The 26162-nt window shown below is 43.8% G+C and overlaps 1 long non-coding RNA gene across 1 annotated transcript; it reads right to left on the bottom strand.

Moving 5' to 3' along the window:
- Positions 1–14591: 14591 nt before the first annotated feature.
- Positions 14592–18750, bottom strand: LOC120438815. The gene is made up of 3 exons (XR_005612176.1): positions 18636–18750; positions 18381–18559; positions 14592–14880 (listed from the first exon to the last, which is right to left on the bottom strand). It is a non-coding gene; the product is annotated as an uncharacterized LOC120438815 (long non-coding RNA).
- Between the last annotated feature and the right edge of the window lie 7412 nt (positions 18751–26162).

The raw sequence follows: 26162 nt of genomic DNA, 5'->3' as shown, positions 1-26162 counted from the left end.
CTCTGTCTGCAAATAACATACTAAAAATAAACCTGAAAAATCTGTTTAGAACAGCGTACTATGTTGCAAAGAGTGAACTACCACTGGCACAATTTAGCAGTCTTTGCAAACTTCAAAAAGCAAATGGCCTCGATCTTGGTTCCACTTACCCCTTACCTGTGATTTCAGTGGAAACTTCAAATTCAGGATCTGACACAGACTGATTCCTGTTGTACAGTTCTTACAAGTTCATAGAAATTTCTGTTCAATTAGAACCAAGTATTTGAGTTGATGATTGTAATTTTTATACAATGTTGTAATTTGTGTTTCAACAATTTTTTGATTCATGTTTTGTTTCCGTTAGAATATTATACTTTAATGTATAATATTCTAACGGAAACAAAACAGGAAACAAAACATCAATCAAAAAATTGCTCTCTTTTTTATTCGGGCTACTTAAATTTATTTTGGGCTACCACATACTGAAGAGTCCCTGCCCGAAGGGCTACCAGGGATTTTGAAATTTTGCGAGCCCTGAGGTTGACACACTTGTAAGCCAATGGGTCAAAACAATTCATTTTTCTTTGTTGATCTAATTATACAGGTTATGGGGTTAAATGGCTGCTGTGCAGTGGCCTTGCAAACACTGGCAGCAGTCCATTTGTTCATTTTCATCAATGACAATGAACTGGCTAGTCATATCTCTTAACATAATCAGCCCCTCCACTAGCTTCCTTGTACATTTACACACTGAGCTCTGTTCTGAAAGATGTGTGAGTGCACAAGGAAGATGCACTACCTCCCTTGTGCACTCATGCACCTTTCAGAACAGAGTTCAGTGTGTAAATTGAGAAAGTGGTGGTTGTGGTTGATGAAGGTGAAAAAATAAAAGTTCAAAGGCGGAGCAGAAAAGCTAGAAGGAAAAAAGAAAAAGAAACTAAAAATGGATGCAGCAAAATATGTCAAATTAACAGACAAGTTAGCAAAGCTGACAGAAATAGTTCTCCCTGCAAAATATATACATGCATATGCAGGGACCTCCAGAGTATTTGAGTTATTCCTTTCAACGGCTTTGTGGACGAAATCGGCACTTGTCCTGCAGCTTTGTAGAAACCGTTATTGATTAATAATTAATAACGGTTTCTAGCCTATTAAAAAATAGGCTACAGTTAGTCTGCAGTTGGAATAATCATTTAAACCAGCAAACACACAATCACAAAAAAGCTTAACAGTCTGCTCATGTTAGCCAGGAAAATATTAAGGACTGCTTCATTACCTTCACACAGAGACGGTCAGCATAAGTCAGAAATACGAAATTCAGGAAACTGAAAGTAAACTTTGAGCAGGAAGGAAACACCCAAAGAGGCGTTTGAGGACAATCAGGAGCATTGAGCACTGTGTGCTGCGATCAGGTGCACTTCGGAAACTCCCAAATCTCTGACAGGTTGTGGTTTATTTCTGCTTAATTTCCCGTTTGAAACATAAACATCTGTCATCATTTTATTGTTCTTCTTCCTGCAGCGTTTGAATATTTCAGCACTAAACTGATGCTTGTTCAAAGCTCATTTCAACCTGTTGAAGTCATGAATGAAAGTGCAGACTGAGAGTGGATCACATGATGTTTTAGGTGTGTCATGTGACATGTTCAGTATTGTCACACATGTCTAGATTGTCCCTGATATCATAACTGCTCAAACACTGATGATTATATTTGAAGAATGGCAGCAAAGTTTGAATGGAGCTCTCTGTCTGTGCTGATTTGTCGCCCTCTGGAGGTCAAAACACAAACTGCATGATGTCACTGTAACCACCACAGTGACAGGAAGTGTTTTTAAATGATGAAACATGTCAGTGATGCTGATAGTGTGTTCATCACAGACGCTCAGGCTTCATGTTGACATGAATCAAAGCAGAGAAACTGGAATGAATCAGGTGTTGTAGAAGATGGAGAAACAGGTTGGAGAGAGGAAGCTGCTCCTTCTTTGAGATCAAACATGTCGTTGTTCACGCTGCAGGATTCGAACACAAGTGTAACTTATAAATACATGTTCATACTTTTATTCCACAATCAGAGAGAAAGAAACAGAGAGAGAGTGCAGGACAGACAGACAGGTGACAGTCTCAGGTGTACACACTGCTACAAAACAGCACAAGAGAAGGAGGATTTAGTGTTTGTGTTATTACGAGTGCTAAACAAGAAGAGTTCCCAGATGGTACAGTGGACACATGTGTGACTCCTGTGATTAAAGCATCTTTCTTTCAGCTTAACGAGTGAACCGTCAGCTCGTTCAAACACACGTTAAAGTCCGTTTGGCTCGACACCACCGAACAGAGGCAGCAATATAACATAGCTAACATTAACAGTGCAGTGAATCCTGCTTGTGCCGTCATATTCAGGACTGCAAACCGAGCAGCATCACTGACTTTCAGCTTGTTGTGTTTGTGGATATATGACTGACTTTAATTATCCATAAAATCATCACATTCTCTGTAAGATTAAGGTCGACTATTGTATTATTATATTTTAAAGGCTTTAAAACCAAGTAAACGTACAAACATCACTAATGTCACACAACTTTGCCGACATGTGGCCAACAGTAATGTTTTAATGTTCTTCGTTATTAAACAATTGCATATAAATAAGTGACATAATATTCAGTATTTACTTTTGAAAGTTTTCTCTTTGGCCGCCCCTCTTCTGCCGTTTTTTTTCGGCAAAATTATCCACACCCACCGCTGCGCTATGAATTTTGGGATATGTTGGGCCATGAAGTTTACACCGCCACATCCTTAAAATTCAGGGAAATGAAGGACGCATTTGAGGGCCGCATTTCGAGCAGCCTTTGAATTGGGACAGCCTTCGTCGCTGTGACGTAATCGGCCCTTAAAATGCAGCCTTTAAGGCTGCAGACCCTGAATTGGGACACAGCCAACGTGTGAGTGAAATCAGTCCAAAGTAACAGAGTGAACAGCAGCAGATGAAGCACAGAGGACACAAAAAGGAACGGAAGAAGGAAACAAGGTCAATCTGTGTCCTTTCAAACAAACAAGCATCAACGTCCAGGACTGAAACATGAATCCACTGAGAAACTGAGCGCTCCACAATGGAAAATTTTGGGGAAAATGTGTTAATATATAAGGCCTTTAAAAAAATAAAAAATAAACAGCTCATATGTCAGCTGTCGGCAGAACTGTAGGACTGAACAACTTCAGATCCCGAGTGTGTGAGGACAGAGAGAATCAGCTTTATTTCAGATTTGAGAGATAAACGTTATATTTCAGTTTGTGATGATTCTGTTCTGTTCTCAGATTCAGACCTCAGCACCTCCCAGTGACAGCAGACAGATCATCCTATATCTTCACTCTTTGTAGTAACTCCAAAATTAACTGAAGAAAACAGTACAAAGGTTAAAGTACCACATGTGCTGTCAGTGAAAGCTGCAGCTGTTTTATTGATAAATTTAAAGACAAAAAACAAAAGGATTAATCACCCCTGTAACTGTGTCACTATATATCAGCATTAACAGGACCTCAGTTTGGTGTTTCAGAAAACTGCTGATCTCAGACCTGCACAGCTCCCGTTTTAAACACTGAATATACTCAGCTACATGAAGAGCACATGATGTTTTCTCTGACACAATTAAATAAAACCTGATTAAAGTCAAAGGTTGCTACTTGTATTTGAACTAAAACTTGTGATGTGGAATTCTTTCACTGTTTTTTGACAAAAGTGTTATTTATCATAAAGTAATTCAGAGTCATTCATACCAGAGTAACCAGAGAGCACAACATATATTTAACTTTTTACAGGACTTAAAGATATTATATTATGTAAAAGTCCAGAACCTCTAAGGATTATCTGAGTACTTCTAACATTACACAAGCAAAGGTCATCAGTGTTCACGAAATGCTGGGTTTATCCCTCTTGTGAGGGAGCTGCTGGTGAAGATCACAAGCCCTGCTTGATCCCGGCGATGAGTTTCAGTCTTCCTGGTGTTTGTGAAATGATGCCTCTCACTGTGGGTTGTTATGGAAAATCTTAAATAAACAGCAACGACCAGGTGAGCATATCTTTGAAGTGAGGTTTATTAAAAAAAAGAAAAACACTGCACTGGAGAAAATGTTCAGAGCAAACACCAAACAATTTTCTGAGGAAGGACACCACCCCGAACCATTTTATACCCTCCCAGAACACTCTCAAACAAAGAACATTCCACAGCACATCACATATCTCTATACTTTCAATCCAGCTCATCCTTGCCCCTCTCCCACTCTAAGAAAAGTTACGACCACCCGTCACCTCCCCAAGAGCAGGATGTTCTGGAGATCTTCAAGTCTACAATGCACCCTCTGTGAGGTATAATAAACCCTGAGGCCCACTCGTAAAAACATTCCACATATATGTATACAAAGAGGTGTTCAGAGTGATTTTGCTATACTAAAGTGAGAAAGTGATATAACTATAACAAATGTGATATGATTAAATGTGTGATTAATGCATAGGAAAAATAAAGAAATTTCCAGTACAGGGTCAACAGAACATCTGGCACAGGACAGCTGTAATGAAAGAAATTGAAGAAGTTTTGAAAAAAAATCTTGGAAATGCCCTATATGTGAGAAGCAGATTTAGTATTTACTTTTTCCAATCGGCTCTCCTCGGTTAACCTGGGCACTTGCTCTTCCTCCGCTGTACCTGTCTGCTGTGGTGTCCCTCAGGGATCTGTGTTAGGCCCTACTCTGTTCTCATTGTACATGCTTCCTTTAAGCGCTATCTTTGAGAAATTTCACATCGCTTTTCATTGTTATGCTGATGACATTCAGATCTACTTTGAGTTAAATGATGACCTAGCTTTGTCCTTGAATTGTTTTGGAGAGTGCATGTGCGAGGTCAAGCAATGGCTCCTAGCAAATACTCTTATCCTTAATGATAAGAAAACTGAAATTGTGGTCTTTGGCAGTAACATTCTTCGTGCCCAACTTCGTGATGCTTTTGGTTTTCTCACTAGTTCCTTTTCTGACACTGCTAGGAATCTGGGTGTGTTACTTGACAGCTCGTTTAAACTTGATAAACAAATGTCTGCTGTTGTTAGATCCAGTTTTTACCAACTCCGCCTTATTCCTAAGGCTAGGCAGTATATCCCGCATAAAGACCTGGAAAAGCTCATCCATGCCTTTGTGACTTCGAGGCTGGATTACTGCAATTCACTCTATTTTGGTCTCCACTCTGCTCTCCTTCATAGACTGCAGACAGTCCAAAATGCTGCAGCACGCATTCTAACCAAAACTAGGAAGTTTCCCCACATCACTCCCGGCCTAGCTGATTTGCACTGGCTGCCTGTGAAATACCGTATCCAATTTAAAATTCTGCTGATTACTTTTAAAATCACTAATAACACAGCACCGAGCTATCTTAAGGAACTCCTAAACTCATATGTTCCTGCTAGGGCTCTAAGATCATCTTCACAGTTACTGTTGGTGCAGCCTAGATCTCGGCTGAAGTCTAGAGGTGACCGAGCGTTTGCCCTGGCTGCACCAGAGCTGTGGAACAACCTTCCGATTGGCATCCGGCGTCTGATTCTATTCAATCTTTTAAATCACGGCTTAAAACGTATTTGTTTAATCTTGCTTTTTCTACCGGTTAATGCTGGCCTTGTTTGCATAGATTTATTCCATTAATTTTCCTACTATGCTTTTATTTGTGCTGTGTATGTCATATCCCCATCGTGTACTTGTGGCATTTCCTGTGAACATAATTTTACAATTTTACATTTTTACATTTTTATGACCCTGATTATACCTGTGTTATTTCCTTGTTTTATGTTAAGCACTTTGGCATACCGTTGGTTTTTAAATGTGCTCTATAAATAGAGATTGTTGTTGTTGTTTTCTTTTGCCAATCAAGATAACTAAAAGTATATTTTTCACCATACAATTACTAACCTTGTCACTCCTGCACTGTCTGTTTTGGGCTCTGGGTTTGTCCTTCCCAGCGCTCATGAGACTGCTTTTGCTGCACTGTGGTATGAGGTGCTAACCTGTTGACAGTGTTGGGAAGGTTAATTTTAAAATGTATTCCACCAAAGATTATAGAAGTAATGTACTATTGCTGTGTGATTTATTACTATTACTGAAGGCTACTCGCCATACCAATACCAACTAGATATTAAAATCTTAATATAAAATGAGTAACAGTAGGTGGACATTAGGTGAGGCTGCACTTTTTGCAGCGATCTTGTATAGAAAACTATTCTGTGCGTATATAAAACAGGTCCGCGGCTCCGAACCGTAGTAAAGGGACCTCTGGCTAATACGTCGGGTTCGTGTCGGGCGCGTAGCTGAAACTAGCTTTACTTTGTTGTCTGGGTCAACTTTGCTAGTGAGAGACAGAGAGAGGCGTTGAAAGGCTGCTCCAACAGAGCTTATTGTTTCGGAGGAAAACAGAAACACAGTGTACAGTTGAGTCTTAATAGCTTACTTACAAATGGGCTCGTCAGGCACTCTTCTTGGCTGCGGTGGTTATTATTATATTTACATGCTTCCAGCTCCCGTTTTTGCTCCGTGACAGCTCGTACTTTTCCTTTCTCTTCCTCCCTCGCTCACAGACACATAACGTGTATGGCAGTCCATTCTCCCTGCAGCACGGACTACACTGCCCATGAGGCTACATTCTTTAGGGCGATGCCTGTAACACTCTGCTATTGCCTTCATATTGAATCATTTTTGTATAATAATTTTTAGAGCCTCTTATTGCGTGTTTTGTTTGGGTTTCCACCAGCGTGGAATTACCAAACATAGAGAGACCATAGCCTAACATATGAAACAGGAAATATGTAATGTAATCCATTTATTTTAACAAAGTAACTGTGTTCTTAATCACCTATTGAATGGTAACTGTAACGGATACATTTACTCATATTTTGTATTATAAATACGTAACACCGGTGCATGTATTACGTTACTCCCCAACACTGCCTGTTGATGAGATCTTGTGCCGCTCCTAAAACACCGGCCTCCAACTCTTACAGTGACACGGGTATCCCTAAATTTAGCAAATATAGAGATTGTAAATGTGACATCATTCATGGGTAAAACCGCAAAGGATTCTGGGAACGAGTGGCAAGCGGTACTAGCACACGCAGGCTTTCACATGAAAACAGTCACACAGTGATAAAAAGAAACACAAAGAATGGCAAGAAGCTGTTGTATTATTAACTGCAATAGCGGGTCGCATGACAGCCACGGGAAGCCGACGGGTAAAGAGATCAGTTGTTATCGGATTCCGTCCTGAAAGAGAAATTGTTTAAGCCATGTTTCCGAAGTAACAAAGAGCCGACAGATGGCCTGGATTGCAGACCAAATATAACGTCCCAGAACACTCCAGCTCACATGTTAGTCTGCTCCAAGCATTTCCACAAAGGTACGTCTTCTGTTGTAGTTATTACGTAATTTATCACAACATAATTGTTGATGTAGGTAGCTTACAAATAACTCTTACATTGATTTGAATTGAATTCATTGAGCTATGCTGCTTTGTTCACTGTGGCTTTGCGGGCTAATGTTTGTTGTGTTTTGTAGGAAAACCAGCCTACAAAATGCTGGAATGCGATCCATACTGGGCCCCCTCTATCAGAATCAGAAAGGGTTTTATTGCCAAATGTTGAGCAGGTTTACAACATTAGGAAATTGCTGCAGTACTTAGTGCAAACATACTGTCATATAATGCTTAAATAAACATAAAAATTCAAATTAAAAGAGATAAGTAGATAGATATATACATGAGTGCAGGTGGTGATCAGTGCAAACATGGAATGATGCAGTGAACACAGTGTAGGGTCATGTGTTAGTGGTGGGAACAGTCATATGGTTATTGTTCATGAGTCCAACAGCAGACGGGAAGAAACTGTTCTTATGGCGAGAGGTTCTGGTGCGGATGGACCGGAGCCTCCTGCCTGAGGGGAGCAGGTCAAACAGACTGTGTCCAGGGTGAGAAGGGTCAGCTGTGATCCGAGCTGCACGCCCCAGTGTCCTGGAGGTGTACAGGTCCTGCAGAGATGGGAGTCTGCAGCCAATCACCTTCTCAGCAGAGCGCACAACACGCTGTAGTCTCTGTTTGTCCCTGATAGTGGCTCCAGCGTACCACACGGTGATGGAGGAGGTGAGGATGGACTCGATGATTGCGGTGTAGAATTGCATCATCGTCCGTGTTGGCAGGTTGAATTTCTTCAGCTGCCTCAGGAAGTACATCCTCTGCTGGGCTTTCTTTATGACGGAGGTGATGGTGGGCTCCCACTTCAGGTCCTGGGTGATGGTGGTACCCAGGAAGCGGAATGAGTCCACAGAGGTGATGAGGGTGTCAGTCAGGATGATGGGGGGGAGTGGGGCTGTGTGCTTCCTGAAGTCCACAATAATCTCCACTGTCTTCTGGGCATTCAGCACCAGGTTGTTGTGGCTGCACCAGGACACCAGACGTTCAACCTCCCTCCTGTAGGCAGACTCATCCTCGTCCGAGATGAGTCCAATAACGGTGGTGTCATCTGCAAACTTGATTAGCTTGACAGACTGGTAGGTGGAGGTGCAGCAGTTGGTGTACAGGGAGAAGAGCAGAGGAGAAAGAACACAGCCCTGAGGGGAGCCGGTGCTGATGGTCCGGGAGTCCGAGACATTCTTTCCCAGCCTCACATGCTGCTTCCTGTCCGTCAGGAAGTCGGTGATCCACCGGCAGATGGGATCAGGCACATTCATCTGGGAAAGCTTTCCTTGGAGATGGTCTGGAAGGATGGTGTTGAAGGCAGAGCTGAAGTCCACAAACAGGATCCTGGCGTAGGTTCCTGGGGAGTCCAGATGCTGCAGGATGAAGTGTAGAGCCATGTTGATAGCATCGTCTACAGACCTGTTGGCTCTGTAAGCAAACTGCAGGGGGTCCAGGAGGGGGGCCGTGAGGGTCTTGAGGTAGGAGAGAACCAGGCGCTCAAATGACTTCATGACCACAGATGTCAGAGCCACAGGTCTGTAGTCATTTAGTCCAGTGATCCTAGGTTTCTTGGGGACAGGGATTATGGTAGAGGACTTGAAGCAGGCAGGCACATGACATGCCTGCAGTGAGGAGTTGAAAATGCCAGAAAACACTGGGGCCAGCTCGTTTGCACAGTGTCTGAGGGTGGCAGGAGACACACCGTCTGGGCCAGGGGCTTTTCGAGCATTCAGACTCTTAAACTGCTTCCTCACATCTGCTTCATGAATATGAAGAGTTGTAGTGGGAGAAGGTGGTGTGAAATCCTACTAGGTGTGGGGTGTGGAAGGAGGTGTTGTAGATGAAGTGTTTGATGGTGGTGATGGCTCTATGGAGGGGGGAGAGGTGGGGGAATGAGTGTCCAAAGTGTCTCTATTGTTGGGGCCGTTGGAGGTGTGAAGGCTGCTTGATGGCTCGTCAAAACGGCAGTAAAAGTCGTTAAGGGTGTTGGCCAAGAGCAAGTCATCAGTGGAGTGGGGGGTTTTAGGCTTGTAGTTGATGATATTCCTAAAACTTTTCCACACAGAGGCCGAGTCATTCTCTGAGATCTGCTGCTGCATCTTCTCAGAGTGCTGATGTTTAGCAATGTCCGCTTCTTTAGTGAACCTGTACTTGGCCTCTCTGTAGCAGTCCCTGTCTCCGCTTCTGAACGCCTTTCTCTTTTCCAGCCACAGCTTTTTGAGTTTAGGAGTAAACTAGGGTTTGTCATTGTTATAACTCACCCGGGTGCGTGATGGCACAATGCTGTCCTCACAGAAGTGGATATAGGAGGTGACAGTGTCCGTAAACTCGTCCAAGCTGTTAGAAGCAGCCTTCATTGTGTCCCAGTCTGTGGACTCCAAACACGTGCGAAGCTCCTCCACAGCCTCGTTGCTCCACACTTTTTTAGTCCTCACGACAGGTTTGGAGAGCTTCAGCCTCTGTCTGTACGCGGGGCACCGCGCGATAGGCCCCGCTGATCGTGTAGCAATGGTCCAATGTCCTCTCCTCTCTGGTCGGGCATTTAATATACTGCTTGTATTTGGGAAGCTCTTGGCTCAGATTGGCTTTGTTAAAGTCCCCAAGAGCAATAATGAGGGAGTCCGGGAATGTCCGCTCCATGTGCAGTATCTGCTCCGCCAGGGCGCACTGAGCTGCCTGCACATCTGCATCTGGCGGGATGTAAACAGCAGCCAAGATGAATGAAGCAAACTCCCGCGGAGAATAAAACGGTTTGCAGTGAATAAAAAGGTATTCCAGAGAGGAAGAGCAGTGCTGAGCAATCACTGTTACATCTGTGCACCAGCCACTATTAATGTAGAAGCAGACACCTCCACCTGTGGTCTTACCAGAGAGAGAGGCCTGCCGGTCTGCATGCAGCAGATGAAAACCCTCCAACTTGAGCGCGCAGTCCGGGATGTCCTCACAGAGCCACGACTCCGTAAAACATAAGACACAGGAGGAGGCAAAGTCTCTGTTCATGCTTCTCATCAGGGCAGCTCGTCCATCTTATTCCTGAGTGAGGGTACGTTGGAAAGGAAGATCCCAGGAAGAGCAGTTCGCAGTCCGCGTCTCCTGAGGCGCACGAGTGCGCCGGCTCGCGCGAGGCTGCAGGCAGATTTCTTTGATTTGGGGCCTTTTTCAGCTTTATTGGACAGAGCAGTGAAGATAAGTGACAGCAAAGCAGAGGGAGATAGAAAGGGGGCGTGGTCAGAATCAAAGCCAGGCCAGCTGCTCTCCACCTCGTGGCACATGGTCACCTGCTCATCCTAGTGAGCTCCACCAGCAGCCCTTTCACACAGTTTACACTGTCAAACACTGTGTGTGGACCTCAGCTAACAATAGGCTACATTTAAGTCTGGACTACATGCTTTTATATTGAGGCAGATTTTTACCTGTTTTTATTCCATCAGCAGCTCAACATCATGAGCAGCTTTGACATAAAGACATCAAACTCAAGCTGACTTTAAACTGGATCTACTTTTAATACAGGGGCTCAAAAACAACTCACATCTTTATTATAGCGCTCGGAGTCTGATGTTGGCTCATGTGTTGTCAGACACCAACATGACGTTCTACTAGTCAAGGCCTCACCTTAACCCACTGATGCTGATCACACAGACCCACTAATAGAACTGTTTGATCAGGTTTATGCAGCGTCACCATTAATGTCACATTTAATCACATTTACATTACAAGCCCACTACAACCATTATCAACATGTTAAATTACATTATACATCTGCACTGATTTAAAGTATTTTAACCTGATTCATTGTTTCAGGAGGAGATTTCCATCAAACTCTGGATTCTGATTCAGATCAAACTAACAATCCAAAGCAGCAACTTTCAAATCACTGGATTCTTCTTGGTGGCTTTCAGATGAGCTCATGTTACAATCAGCTGCTGTGTGTGTTGTTGTTGTGTAGCTGAAGCTCTGACTCACATTTCATATGTGACCAAAGGAAACTTGGTGCTGTGTGACACACTTTAGATTCTCTGCTGCTGCTTTGAACTCTTCAAACTAAAGAGCCAAACTGATGATTGACTGTGCAGCTCTGACATGGCACCAAATGTCCCTGTTATCAGCTGCTGGATGGACGTTATCAGAGCTTTTTAGTCCCACACGGATCACCAGGAGCTCCTCCTCGCTCTGCAAACAGGCTCAGCAGCTCTGATCGTTCATTGGAGTCAGCAAAGAGTGTGGAGACATCTAGTGGTCGTGGAGAGTAGCGCCATCAAAGCTCTGCTGGTGTAGTTACTGTAAGGTCTCTGATGGAGCTCTGTGATTGGTGGATTGTCCAAACTAAATCAAGTTTCTTTGTCCTCTGATAAACTATGAAAGGACCGATCAGCTGATCAGGGGTCAGGACATCAGTGTCGTGATACGAGTACTGGATCAAATGTGACCCTGAGCTTTGTTTTGACCTACAAAGTTCATGTGCTGACAGGAAATGTTGCAGCAGCTTCAGTAAATGTTCCTCCCTGAGTTGTGCTCAGTCATGTGGTGGAGAGCTTCAGATGTTCAGAGCAGGAGAGCTCCAACAAGACCAGGACTGTTCCACCATCTGCTGACATATAACTGCTTACTGTTAGTAGTGCAGTGTCAGTGGATGCATTTGACCAAAACCAGAGTGGAAACGGTCACAGATGTGGTGTTTCTTCAAGCAGGCTGTGAGGTGGGCAGCAAGCGGCTTCTCAACAAGCTTTGACCTGAAAGAGAAACTGATCTATAATGTTGATGTAATGTTGGATCTAAGCTGGGTTTGCTGAGCTTTGCTTCCACAACGGCATGTTTGAAAAAGCTGGAACACTCCAGTCTGAAGAAAAGCGTTAAAAAGGTTTACAAGGCAAAAAGCTTTGTGGGGAGAATCTCTGAGGGAGCTGAAGACGGCTGATTCTCATCAAATGTCACAGGTGTAAAAGTAGAGCAGCAGTGAGCTGCACAACAAGAACGCTCTGGGGGGATTTGTCATTGATTTCTGTGATCTACAGAAAATCAGACTTTTGTTGCTGTCTGCTTTAGAGCCACATTTATAGGTGAGGCAGCTCGAGACGCAACAGCTGATTGTGTCAAACAAAACTTTGGAATTTCTCCCATTTTCTGATCTGAGTTTTGTTTCTGAAGTTTCAAATAGACTCATTTATCCAATGGCACGTCCTCAAGTGAAGGTCAACAAAGACGCAGTTGTGCTCACTCAAAGCTACATCCTCCGCAGACACGTTGCTGATGCTGAGGCCCAAAGAAAGGAAGCCTGTGAGACATGGCCGACTGTGGAGGCTCAGTCTGTCTGTTCTTCTTCATCCAACATGTCTGCAGCACTTTACAGGACGCTGCAGACTAGTTACCAAAGAACGAGTCAGGAACACATCAGGAACAAACTGAGACACACAAGTTTTACAGAGACCCAACGAAGATGAAGAGAAAGCTGCTGTAACCTGGAGACCTCAGTCTGACCCTGAAATACCCACAGATGGAGACACAAACACCTCCACCTGCACCGTCTGCAGCAGGGAGGGAAACATCCTGCTGAAGAAACAAGTGCTGCTCACTGTCAGGGCTCAGTGCTGTAGATGCAGGTCAAAGGTCAGAGGTCATGGTGGGACCAGTATCAGTTTACTCCATTGAATCCATTCAGCCTGTGGCTGATAATGTTTCTAATAATGACAAACTGGAAACACAACTTTACGATTGTTTCTTTAACATCATATTTCCTGAAGTATTCAGACACTTATTTGAAGCCCCTTCAGCAGGAATCACAGCAGCAGCTGTTTTTGATGCAACGAGCCTCGTCCACACCTGGAGTTTCTGTCCTTCTACTTTCTAAATACTCACAGGCTCAGGCAGTGGGCTCACAAAGAGGAGGCTCTGAGCCGTTTATCGTTTGCAGTGCTGATGAACACTCTGATGTTTGCAGACAAAGTTATGATCTGTAGTGAGAGTGGGGAGGAGAGTCTGGAGAGAAGAGAAAGTACAAACAAGGAGAGATGAGGAGGAGGTCAGGGCTGATTTATGACAGGAGGAGAGCAGTAAGAGTGAAGAGGAGGAGATGGCAGTGAGACCTGCTGTGATGGAGACGGTGGCACACAGACAGGAGGACCTGCAGGTGGCAGAGCTGAAGATGCTGAGAGTTTGGTTGGAGGTGAGCAGGATGGACAGGATTAGAAAGAAGAAGATCAGAGGGATCGCTCAGGTCCAGCAGAGCTGCAGTCAGACTGTGTGCTGGATGCTCCAGAAACTGACTCAGTGTGTGTGTCAAGTTCACACAGTGCAGAAACAAACTCACTTTACAACATGATCACAGGTTTATTGATCCATCAGAGCAGCTGGAAGGAAGAGACGAGCTCCTGAACATTTCCTGACGCTGCTGCACAAACAAAGTGATTCATTATTAGTTTGATTAGATCTTTGATGTCACAGCTGTCTGAAACCTGCTGCTGTCTGTACACCTCATGCTGTGTTTGCTGTTCTCTCACAGTGTCAGGTGGAGGAGGGGGCGGAGTCTGTCCGGCTGCCTGAGGACACTCGGGTGGAGTGGTGGCACCGTCCTGAGAAGCCTGACAAACAGGAGCAGCATCACAGAGTGAAAGAAAGACGAGCGTGTGAAAAGCGGACAGTTCAGCCTGACCCTTAAACGCCCCACAGACAGATACAGCTGTGTGGCCTGGAGCCAGGGAAACATCATGGATGGAGAATCGTGCTGCTCACAGTTACAGCTGTTTGTTCACTTTCACTTGGTTCTCTCTGCTTTCACTTATTATTTTATTGTGTTTCTGTGTGAAGCTGTCGTGTCTCCTCTGCAGGGACGCTTCAGGTCCAGGATCAAACATCAGGAACAGAAGCAGCTCCATTGATCCTCTGATGGCTGATCAATCAGTTTGATCTGTTTGATTATTGATCAGTGATGTCAGAGTGGAGTCAGTGTGATGTTGTGTGTTTGAGACTTTTAGTGTCCATGAAGGTCGCTGCTGCCGTAGATCCTCTGAACTGTGACAGAGGTCTCACTCTGGAGGAAACTCTCAGCACTTTCCAGCAGCTCCTCCATCATGGAGGACGTTCCCTCACTGTAACAGGTGGAGGAGAGGAAGCACAGGTGGATCCTCTGAGGAAGAGAAGCGTTCCTACAAACCACATGATCACATGACCAGAGGGGCGTGGCCTTCAGTGGTAGTAATAAGTCCACATGTGACACTTTGAAGGCTCCAACAAAGCAGACCTGTGATCACTTTAACTCAGTATGATGGATTGTTTGGATTTGTCTTTGTTTCTCTGGCTTTTCTTGTGTGTCTGTGTGTCTTTGTGTGTTGGATAGAGTCATGTGACCTGCCCAGGGACGACACATGAGCAGCTCAAATCTGGCAGGTTTCCATCTTCTGTTTTTATCCTGATGTCCATGAACATGAACTCTGTCCCTGTCAGATAAATCCAGATAAAAACAGCTGGTTACATTAAATCTGATCCAGTGTTGTTCTTCTTCTGTGGTGTTTGTGATGGAGCAGCTGCTCCTGATGTGTGTGAAGATGAAACCTGGGCTCCTGCAGCTTTCTTTGCTACAGAAAGTTACATTTAAGATGTTTAATGTCACATACAATGAAGTTTAGGACTCATTTAAACCAGCATGAACTAACAGTTGTATCAGGAAAGGGAAATAAATGAGATGTGAACACCAAGAAATAAGTGAAATGATGATGAAGAATGCAGAACTATAATTTAACCAAAACTAGATCCCCCAGAAACATCCTCAGAAATCCAAACCTTGTCTCTAAGACCCAGAAGTAACACAGTCCACACTAGACTGTGGATCCACCACAGCCCTGCAGGACTGTTTGGACAATATGGTCTGGAGTGTATTCACAGAAGGAACAGACTTGGAGGGCCACACATCTGCTGTACTCTCATACATCTGCACTGAGAGTGTAACAACAACAAAGACAAAGTGTTCCCAAAGCAGAAGCCATGGCTCAACAGTGAGGTGCAGCTCTACTGAGAGCAGCGCCTTCAGATCAGGAGACCAACAAACCTGCAAAGAGGCGTCTAATCTAAAGGCATCAAAGAATCCAAACGCAGATTCAAACAGCGAATCGAGGAACACTTTAACACAAACCACTCCAGAAACATGTGGCAGGGATCAAGACACTCACTGGCTACAAGGACAATCGCACACAAACAAACTCCCGCTCATCACCTCACCTGACACCATGAAGCAGTTCTTCGCTCGCTTTGACCAACAAAACAGTGACACCAACACCTATCCTGCGTTACAGAGAGGGACGACGCCCCCATCCAGCTGGAGCAGCATCAGGTCAGAGCCACACTGAGTCTATGCCAGGAAAGCAGCTGGTGCTGACGGTGCAGCCGATGGAGTGCTTAAAGCATGTGGAGACCAACTACCAGAGGTTTCACCACCATCTTCAACCTCTCACTGCTACAGTCTGTAGAAGGCAAACAGGTGGACAGAGGACGCCATGATTACAGCTCTTCACACAACCCTCACACATCTGGACAGTAGGAAACACGTACGTGAGAATGCTGTTTGTGGACTTTACCTTCAACACAGTTCAAGCCCACAAACTGGTTCATAAACTCAGCAACTTAGGACCCAGCAGCTCACTGTGCAGCTGGATACTGGACTTCCTGAGCAACACACCCCAGAACGTCAGAATGGGAGCCACACCTCCTCCACCCTCACTCTGAACGTGTGTCCTCAGTCCCCTCTTATACTCACTTTTCACCCATGACTGTTCTCCAGTCCACACCAGTAACACCATTATAAATGTGCTGATGACACCACCATCATAGGACTGATGGACAACAACGATGATTCAGCTACAGAGAGGAGGTTCAGCATCTGAAGCAATGGTGTGACCACAACAACCTGCATCTGAACACAGCCAAGACCAAGAACATGATAATCGACTTCAGCAGAACAAAGGATCTGAGCACTCCACCCTCTACATTGATGGAGGAGGTAGAAAGGGTGGAGAGCTTCAAGTTCCTCGGAGTCCACATCTCGGCCGACCTTACCTGGTCCACAAACATCTCCCACCAGGTAGGGAAAGCACAACAAAGGCTGCACTTCCTCAGGAAGCAATGTCAAGCCCCAAAGCCTGCTAATTAATTTCTACTGCTCCACCATCGAGAGCCTTCTGACCTCCTGCTGCACCCTCTGCTTCAACTGCTGCACTGTGGAGGACAAGAGGAAACTGCAGCGCGTGGTGAGGGCAGCAGAGCGGCCAATCGGCACTTCACTGACCCCCCTCAGAGACATCTATACTGGCAGCCTTCAGCAAGAAGCCAGCATCATCATCAAGGACCCCTCCACCCTGGACACTCACTTTCCCACCTTCCCTCTGGTAAACTCTACAGGTCCAACAAAGACAAACAGGCTCAGTAGAAGTTTCTACCTCCACCCTGATTGAAGCTTAACTGTGCTGTTAACACTCATCGACACTTGCACTATATTTATTTCTAACCAGTATTCATTACAGTAGAATTCCTGCCTCTATTTATAGAACTGTATTCTTTTACAGCAGCAACCAGCATTCCTACCGCTTACTCAATGAGCAATCCCACCAATCACAGAGCACCTTATACTGACCTGATCCTCCTCTTTACACTGTACCTGCAGATATATCTATAGATTTGTTTCTGTATAGAACTTGTGCAGATCCTTTTGTTTACTTCATTTATTGTGCATTACACACATTCCCTGTGTAGGTACCTCTGAAACTTGTTCTTATCTTTATTTATCTTCTTCTATTATCCTGAGAATCTGAATGTAAACAGATACAAGCTGCCAATGGAGAGAAACTCCTCATTGTTCTGGTAACAGTGACAATAAAGATCTTCTATCTTATCCTGATAGAGTTTCTATGAATTTGTGTCAAACTGTGGACTCACGGGACGAGTCTTCAGATGACGTCTCTGCTCATCGCAAGAACTCGAGCAACTAACCATAAACGTTCATCCTCTCTGTGTCTGACTTTTAGCTTCAAAATCGCTTCATTTCATTTTCTTCTTTTCTTCTTAACATAGAAAATTCCATTATGAACATTTGGCTGCATATGAATATACTTCACTTTATGAAGCATCAACCCATGCAGTTCATCTTCAGTTAGATTCACCATCAGCTCATTTTCACATCAACATCCACATAATGTCTTTTGATTCAAACACACAGGAAAACTTTCTTCCCAGAAACAAATATATTCAGTATAATTGATTTGATTTCCATGTTAATGTTAGATTAGTGGCTCCTCCATCCTTTCCACACAGACTCTCAGTGTGGGGCCTACAGAGTTATTATCAGATTTTCTTATTCGTTGCTTTGGTTAAACTTCTACCTGATTGTATTCTAAACAGTTTCAGTCAGTTAAGCAGGATTAACTATCAGCACAATCACATATGAATTATGACTCTATTGTTAACTCTTAATGTCTTTTATCAGGATGGAGTTCTGGCACATTTCTTATCTTCCAACATTCCTGCAGCCACACACACACTAATCTCTCAAAGCTGAGTCTACACACACAACATCTACACATTTAAATCATGTCAATTATTCTCATTCAACATATTCATTAAACTTCTGATTCAGAATGAAGATGATTTACTAATAGCACTTCATATCATTGTAAACACAACAGCCTAAATGTTAAAAGCTTTTTATTCCTCTCAGAGGCAATAAGAGGTGAGGGGGGGACTTCTGTCTCTCTCTGTCCCACCTCTCTCAACAAGGGCTCATTAAATTCATCCCACTTTCATCATTCATTAAAAACACATTTATGCTGACTATGTGATGTAATGCAAGAACAGTAGAGGTGAATGGATGGATAATCCAATAATAAAATGTCATATAATAACTGCAGCTGTCAGCAGGCGCAGAGCAGCTGAACTAGAACAGCAGTCGTACATTTATTTACAAACCCCACGTGTACAGGGCAGGATGTGCAATGGTCCAGGGGAAAAGGGACAAAGTCCAACACTCGCTCCGCTCACTCGCCCCTCTCGTATTTGTTTTCAGCACACTCACTCTCACTCCACTCCACGCCACCAGGGAAACAGATCGGGGTCACGGACGAGTGCGAGAACCTGAGCACAAGAGAACTGCGGTGAGCATAAACAGAGTAATCACAGGACAAACGGGGTTTATCGGGGCTGTGCTGACGAGAGTAAGTCCACCACCCAGCGAAGAAGCCTTCTGAGCCTCAGCTTAAATAGCCCAGGAGTCCAGGTCATCAGGTAGATTCACAGCAGGTGTGTGGGCCAAGGGCGGAGCCCAGCTGAGCTCCGCCCAGGCAGACAGGTGAGGGACAGGAGAGAGAGACATATAACCATAGTATGCTAATAGCAAATTCTTTTGTCAGGTTTAAAGTGAGATCCTGCTTTAAGGGCAGCTTCATCTGCTGGTAATGACAGATGTTTCTAGTATATCAGGCTTGGCCAACATTACAGGGACTTACTTGCAGAGTGCTTGGTGCTTTATGATTGGTGCAGATGCTCTAAGCTACTATTAACCAATAAGAACCACGGGGTCAGGGGTCACTACAAGAACTTATCAGCCACCAACTTGTATATATAACTTTACTCACACTTGTAAAACTGTGTAAGTAGAATTCAATGGGGCAGAGTGAGCTGAGCACAGGCCCACTCTGTGACACTCAGAGCTTTGTGGATATCATCTGCAGGTGCACGTACTGGGAGTACTGGACACAGTGCACGTACAGCCAGCTTGCAGCCACTTTGCCACCACTTTAGGACAATGTTTACAGCAGACTGAGCCACACTGACTGTGAGCAGTCATTGTGCTGCTGCATGGCTGATGGCACTGTCCCTGCAGCTGTCAGGGACAACAAGAACCACTCAGCTACCTCAGCCAAGCCAAGACTGTGCTGATGTTGTGACCTGAGACCAAGACACTAACCCAGGATGGTGATATGATGGTGTGAGAGTGGCTGGATGAGCCCATCCACCTTAAATATGGATCATATAAATATCTGTAATGCAACACATGTTTTATGCAACATGAACATATTTCCTGCTGTTTCATGTTGTGTTTCCAAGATTTCAGTTTCCTGTAACTTTCATTTGTATTTCCTTCAGTCTGTTAATCTTGGAGCTGTGAGCAGCTTCTTATTACCAGGTGAGAATATGTAACAGTCTGTAGATGTGATGACACTATGGAGCGGATCTCCTGTCTAGTTCTGCACAGAAAGCTGATGTCACTGCAGCTGCTAATATGTGCTGCAGCCAAGCCTACATGAGAGGGCTGTGCTGTGGAACAGGGTGGTGCAGGTGGTGTTATCTACATTTGAACATTAGACAACAGTCACATGAAGACACTTGTTAGCTAAAGACCTACAATAAGAGAAAGAGAGCAGCAGCACTAGTGCAGCAACAGCAGCTCATGTTATAAAAACACTGATCAATGATTTGACTGTAACTGCTCCAACTGTCTGTGTCAGTGATGCTGTTGGAGATGTTTCAGTAACACTGACAGACTGAAATGGTTTAACACTGGTTTCATGTTCAGAGAGATTTGACTGTTAAATGTCACATATTTCTGATATATGTATAACACATAATCATGCTGTTACACACATTCATATTTGACTGTTACTGTATCATATTCAGTCCTCGTCTCACACTCAGGTGTTCATCGCAGTCACAGACGTGTCTGTAGTTGTTGTTGTCAGTGTGTGTGTGTGTGTGTGTGTGACTTTTACTGCTACCTTTCATTACATAATTACCAACAAGAATAAACTGTTAATTACCACCAAAGAACAGCTCACTTCCAGATGTTAGCTGCCAAAAGATTTTGTCAAATGTTTATTATCAACTTATTTTTTATTTTCCAACCTAAACATCACCTGCTTTAAAGCAGCCTGGTTGTCTAGCAGTACTAGTTTCTGTCACTAGATGGCAGTGTAGGCTTTGGTGTGTGTTTGATCACTTTGTGTTTGTCTGTTTCTGGTGTGATCACAGCTGAGACGTGTTTGGTTCTGTGGGCCTTTCAGTTTCATCTAAAACCTCCTGAAAGTCTGAATAATCGTCGCCTTCGTTGAGAACAGACAAAAGCACTAACTAACAATAACGACTAGTAAGTGCCTCAGTTAGCAGAAATTACAGTCAGAGATAAGTATTTATGAAACCTCAGAGAAATCAAACTTCATAACATTAATAGAAGCAGAATTATCCTGTATGTTAATCATCTGAAATTAATCATTTTCTAAGTAATAAACCTACAATTTACAACCATAACAGCTCCTAAATAACTGCTCTGTCTGTGATGATGTTGTTGTTGTTGATGTGTTGTCCCAGTGTGTGTTTGCTTTGACGTGGATGTCAAAGAGTCCTTACTGATGCAGACGCCTCCTGTCTGTGTGGCTGCTGCTGCTCTGTCTCTAGTTTCTCTGCTTCAGCTTTGTTTTCTCAGTCTGCAGGAAATGGCTGTAATGCCCCCCTCATGCCTACTTTAGGCCCCTCCCACAGGGTAGACAGCGAGACTGTGACATCATCATGTGACACATAGTTAAATCTTTCTGTACTTCCTCTTTAGTGACGTCATCATTTAGCACAGCCTCATTAAATCTGCAGTATTTAGATAGTTTACTGGGTCCTGTCCTCACCATCAAACATACTGGTTTGTGTCCTCACACAGTGATGGTTCTGTACTACAGTCACTGGTCCATAGAGTTCTTTACCAGGTGGTGTTGAAGAGCTCTCATGGACCCGGGACATGAAGGTGATGTAAGTGACCCAGAGATCTGAACCCAGTCCTGCTGGGTCCACGGTGGGTCTGAGAGCACAGCTGAAGTTAAATATACAGGATGTAAAGTTTAAGACGTGTTTGTTTCAGCTCCTGTGGGAACATCTTGTTCCCTCGTCGGCCTCTGGGACGCGCTATCTTCTCACATGTTCTTCACATCCAGCTGTTGGCTCGGCGTCTCGGTGCAGCAGATATCTGATCGTGCTCTTTGTCGGTGACGCCTTGGTTCTGCTCGCGCCCTCTCGGGTTTCTGTCCTCAGCTTTTCTAGTTTCTGGATTCTGTGTGTGGAGTGTCGTCCTCTTCCTGTAGAGCGCAGCGTCACACCGATTTTACACACATGTTGATGGTCAGTGGGCCGGACGAGTGAAGCTCCTCTTTGTGTCAGTGCAAAGATGTTTAAGTCACTGTTGATTCCTGAGACATGTTGATATGAAGGATCAGCTTCAGCAGCACGTCTCAGTGTTTCTACAGGACAGGACGGCCTCTCCCAGTCACCACGGGGGGAGAGGTGGGCTTCCCCTGGACAGCTCTTCAGTCTGTCGCAGGGCCCTGTAAGACTTACTTCATATATTTAAAGTTACAGAAACTGATGCCCTGCTTCATGTTTTCCAAAGCTGTCCAATGGGCTGAAGTCTTTGGCCGATTCTGGTCCCCGGGCCTTATGTTTGACAGCTCTGCTCTGGAGGAGGCTGACACTTTAAAAACATTTAGTGTTGCAGAGTTTTCATTGGACCTATAGGATCGTGGCCACGCCCTGTAATGTAGCCGAGTTAAGGCAGCAGCACAGTTACACTAACAACAGTGTGAAACTACAGGCTCAACAAACACAGTCACACAGCAGCTTCACACACACTCAGTATCTGCAGCTGAAGGCAGCGTATCAGGGCTGCAGCTGGACTGTGGTTGGCTCCAGAGAAGAAGAGACAAACACATCTTCTCTTCCTCCTGAATAAATCTCAGACGCAGCAGGAAGCAGCTGCTCGACCTTCTGCACAGTTACACGACTGCTCAGGGTCACGATGTCAGCAGAGAGCAGGAAGCAGGTGTGTGCTGAACTCCTCACATATCACACGTGAGGCTCCGTAATAATAAAATCACAGGGATCCAGGTGTGTTACAGTTTAAACAGATGAAGGTAAAATCAGCTCCAGATGTTTGGATTCAGTCTCAGTCAGTTTCTCTTCTACTCGCAGTTTTACGCTAGTTTGTCTCCTTCTGAGAGTTCAGCTCCGCCCACAGCAGTGACAGTGATGCTAAAGCTTATCACACATCACACAGGGATTTATTATGTTGGACATTTGAGACAAAGCTGGTGTGTGTGAAGTATCAATGATGTTTAGTGAGCGTAGCATCAATATGAAGACGAGGAGAATGTGAGGAAGAATCGTGTTTCATTAAATGAATGTTTAAATTTGAGTTTTCATGCTGTTTCATGCTCAGAGTAAACTTAAAAACAGAGTTCACAAAGGTCATCAAAGGTCATCATCTGTCTGTCAGAGACAGGATCCTATATTACTGCTCACAGAGCAGCTGATGGAGGAAGAATCAGAGAGTAAAGTTGTGTCTGAGCTTCCATAATCAACACTGATGCTCATCAGAGGAACAAAGACTCTGTGAACAACTGTGCTCTCCCACACAGCTCTGACACACCCTCATGACAGCTGATTGGTCAGTAGGTGGGCTGGTCACACCTGCTGATCACTCACCTGTTCCAGACCAGACCTGCCCACAGATATAGATGAGAAAATATGAACTATGGATGATTATGAGCTGAGTGCAAAATCCAGGCAGGAGTGACGAGCAAAGAGTTTCCACAGCCTGAGTCAATAAGTGTGTTATTGTAAGAGGTTAGCAGTGATGGGGGTGAGGGGGCGTGGTTTAGCTCTTTGGTCCTGTGGTGGTGGAGAGGGTGGAGCAGAAGAAAGTGAATCTGTGCACGGCTGTGCTTCATCCACACATGAGCTGAGATCAGGAGTGTGTGTGTGTGTTGTAGCATCTAATACTTTCCTCACTCAGGGACATGAAAACACTTTATCTGCAGCCTTTGTGATGCTGTTGATATTCTGTCTGCATTAAAATGAAACAGCATCAAATCAGAGAATTTGTTGTTTGTAACTAAACACATAACAATGTCGGACTCTGTAGTTTTCTCTGGTCCCCTCCCCAATCAGACCAGGAGTGACATGTTTAGCCGCATGTTCTCCTTAAATTGCTGGCTGTCTGAGTGGTGTCCCAGAAACGATGTGGGCTTCATAGATAATTGGCAAACCTTCTGGAGGAAACCTGGTCTTGTTAGGAGAGACGGCATCCATCCCACTTTGGATGGAGCAGCTCTCATTTCTAGAAATATGGACCAATTTATTAAACTCCCCAAAATATGACTATCCAGAGTTGGGACCAGGAAGCAGAGTTGCAGTCTTACACGCCTCTCTGCAGCTTCTCTCCTCCTGCTACCCCCAAAACCCATCTCCATTGAGACTGTGTCAGCTCCCAAACAGACAAAAACAAACCAAAACCCAGCAATAAACAACTTAAACATAAAAAATCACAAAGAAAGAACAATACAGTATCCACATCTGAACCAAAGAGTAAAACAGTGAAATGTGGATTATTAAATATTAGGTCTCTCTCCTCCAAGTCTCTGTTAGTACATGACTTAATAATTGATCAACAAATCGATTTACTCTGCCTTACAGAAACCTGGTTGCAGCAGGATGAGTATGTTAGTTTAAATGAATCAACACCCCGAGTCATTCTAACTACCAGAAACCTCGAAGCACAGGCCGAGGGGCGGTGTGGCAGCAATTTTTCACACCAGCCTATTAATTAACGAAAGACCAAGACAGACTTTTAATTCATTTGAAAGCCTGATGCTTAGCCTCGTCCACCCCAGCTGTAAAACTCAGAAACCAGTCTTACTTGTTATCATATATCGTCCACCTGGGCCTTACACAGAGTTTCTCTCTGATTTCTCAGACTTTTATCTGATTTAGTGCTCAGCTCAGATAAAATAATTATTGTGGGTGATTTTAACATCCATGTAGATGCTAAAATGACAGCCTCAACATCGCATTTAATCTGTTATTAGACTCAATTGGCTTCTCTCAAAATGTAAAAGAACCCACCCACCACTTTAATCACACTCTAGATCTTGTTTTAACATATGGCATAGAAACTGAACATGTAACAGTGTTTCCTGAAAACCCTCTGCTGTCTGATCATTTCCTGATAACATTTACATTTACAATAATTGATTACACAGCAGTGGAGAGTAGACTTTATCAAAGTAGATGTCTTTCTGAAAGTGCTGTAACTAAGTTTAAGAATATAATCCACCCACTGTTATCATCTTCAATGCCCTGTACCAACATAGAGCAGAGCAGCTACCTGAACGCTACTCCAACAGAGGTCGATTATCTTGTTATTAATTTTACCTCCTCACTACGCATGCGACTCTGGATACTGTAGCTCCTGTGAAAACTAAGGCCTCAAATCCGAGTACCTGACTCCGTGGTATAATTCTCAAACACGTAGCCTAAAGCAGATAACTCGTAAGCTGGAGAGGAAATGGCGTGTCACAAATTTAGAGGATCATCATTTAGCCTGGAGAAATAGTTTGCTGCTTTATAAGAAAGCCCTCCATAAAGCCAGAACATCTTACTATTCGTCACTGATTGAAGAAAATAAGAACAACCCCAGGTTTCTCTTCAGCACTGTAGCCAGGCTGACAAAAGTCAGAGCTCTTTTGAGCCAACCATCCCTTTAACATTAACTAGTAATGACTTCATGAACTTCTTCACAAATAAAATTTTTATCATTAGAGAAAAATTACCAATAATCATCCCACAGATGTAATATTATCTACAGCTACTTTTAGTACCATTGATGTTAAGTTAGACTCTTTTTCTCCAATTGATCTTTCTGAGTTAACTTCAATAATTAATTCCTCCAAACCATCAACGTGTCTTTTAGACCCCATTCCTACAAAACTGCTCAAAGAAGTCCTGCCATTAATTAATTCTTCGATCTTAAATATGATCAACCTATCTCTAATAATCGGCTATGTACCACAGGCCTTCAAGTTGGCTGTAGTTAAACCTTTACTAAAAAGCCATCTCTAGACCCAGCTGTCTTAGCTAATTACAGGCCAATCTCCAACCTTCCTTTTATATCAAAAATCCTTGAAAGAGTAGTTGTCAAACAGCTAACAGATTATCTGCAGAGGAATGGCTTATTTGAAGCGTTTCAGTCAGGTTTCAGAGCTCATCACAGCACAGAAACAGCTTTAGTGAAGGTTACAAATGATCTTCTTATGGCCTCTGACAGTGGACTCATCTCTGTGCTTGTCCTGCTAGACCTCAGTGCTGCGCTTTGATACTGTTGATCATAATATCCTATTAGAGCGATTAGAACATGCTGTAGGTATTACAGGTACTGCGCTGCAGTGGTTTGTATCATATCTATCTAATAGACTCCAATTTGTTCAAGTAAATGGAGAGTCCTCTTCACCCACTAAGGTCAATTATGGTGTTCCACAGGGTTCAGTGCTAGGACCAATTCTATTTACATTATACATGCTTCCCTTAGGCAGCATCATTAGAAGACATAGCATAAATTTTCACTGCTATGCAGATGACACGCAGCTCTATCTATCCATGAAGCCAGGTAACACACACCAATTAGTTAAACTGCAGGAATGTCTTAAAGACATAAAGACCTGGATGGCCGCTAACTTTCTGCTTCTTAATTCAGATAAAACTGAGGTTATTGTACTCGGCCCTGAAAATCTTAGAAATATGGTATCTAACCAGATTCTTACTCTGGATGGCATTACCTTGGCCTCCAGTAACACTGTGAGGAACCTTGGAGTCATTTTTGACCAGGACATGTCCTTTAACGCACATATTAAACAAATATGTAAGACTG

This window comes from Oreochromis aureus, linkage group 3 (genome assembly GCF_013358895.1).
Source record: "Oreochromis aureus strain Israel breed Guangdong linkage group 3, ZZ_aureus, whole genome shotgun sequence".
Classification (NCBI taxonomy): Eukaryota; Metazoa; Chordata; class Actinopteri; order Cichliformes; family Cichlidae; genus Oreochromis; species Oreochromis aureus.
This window is presented reverse-complemented; position numbering and strand designations above follow the sequence as displayed.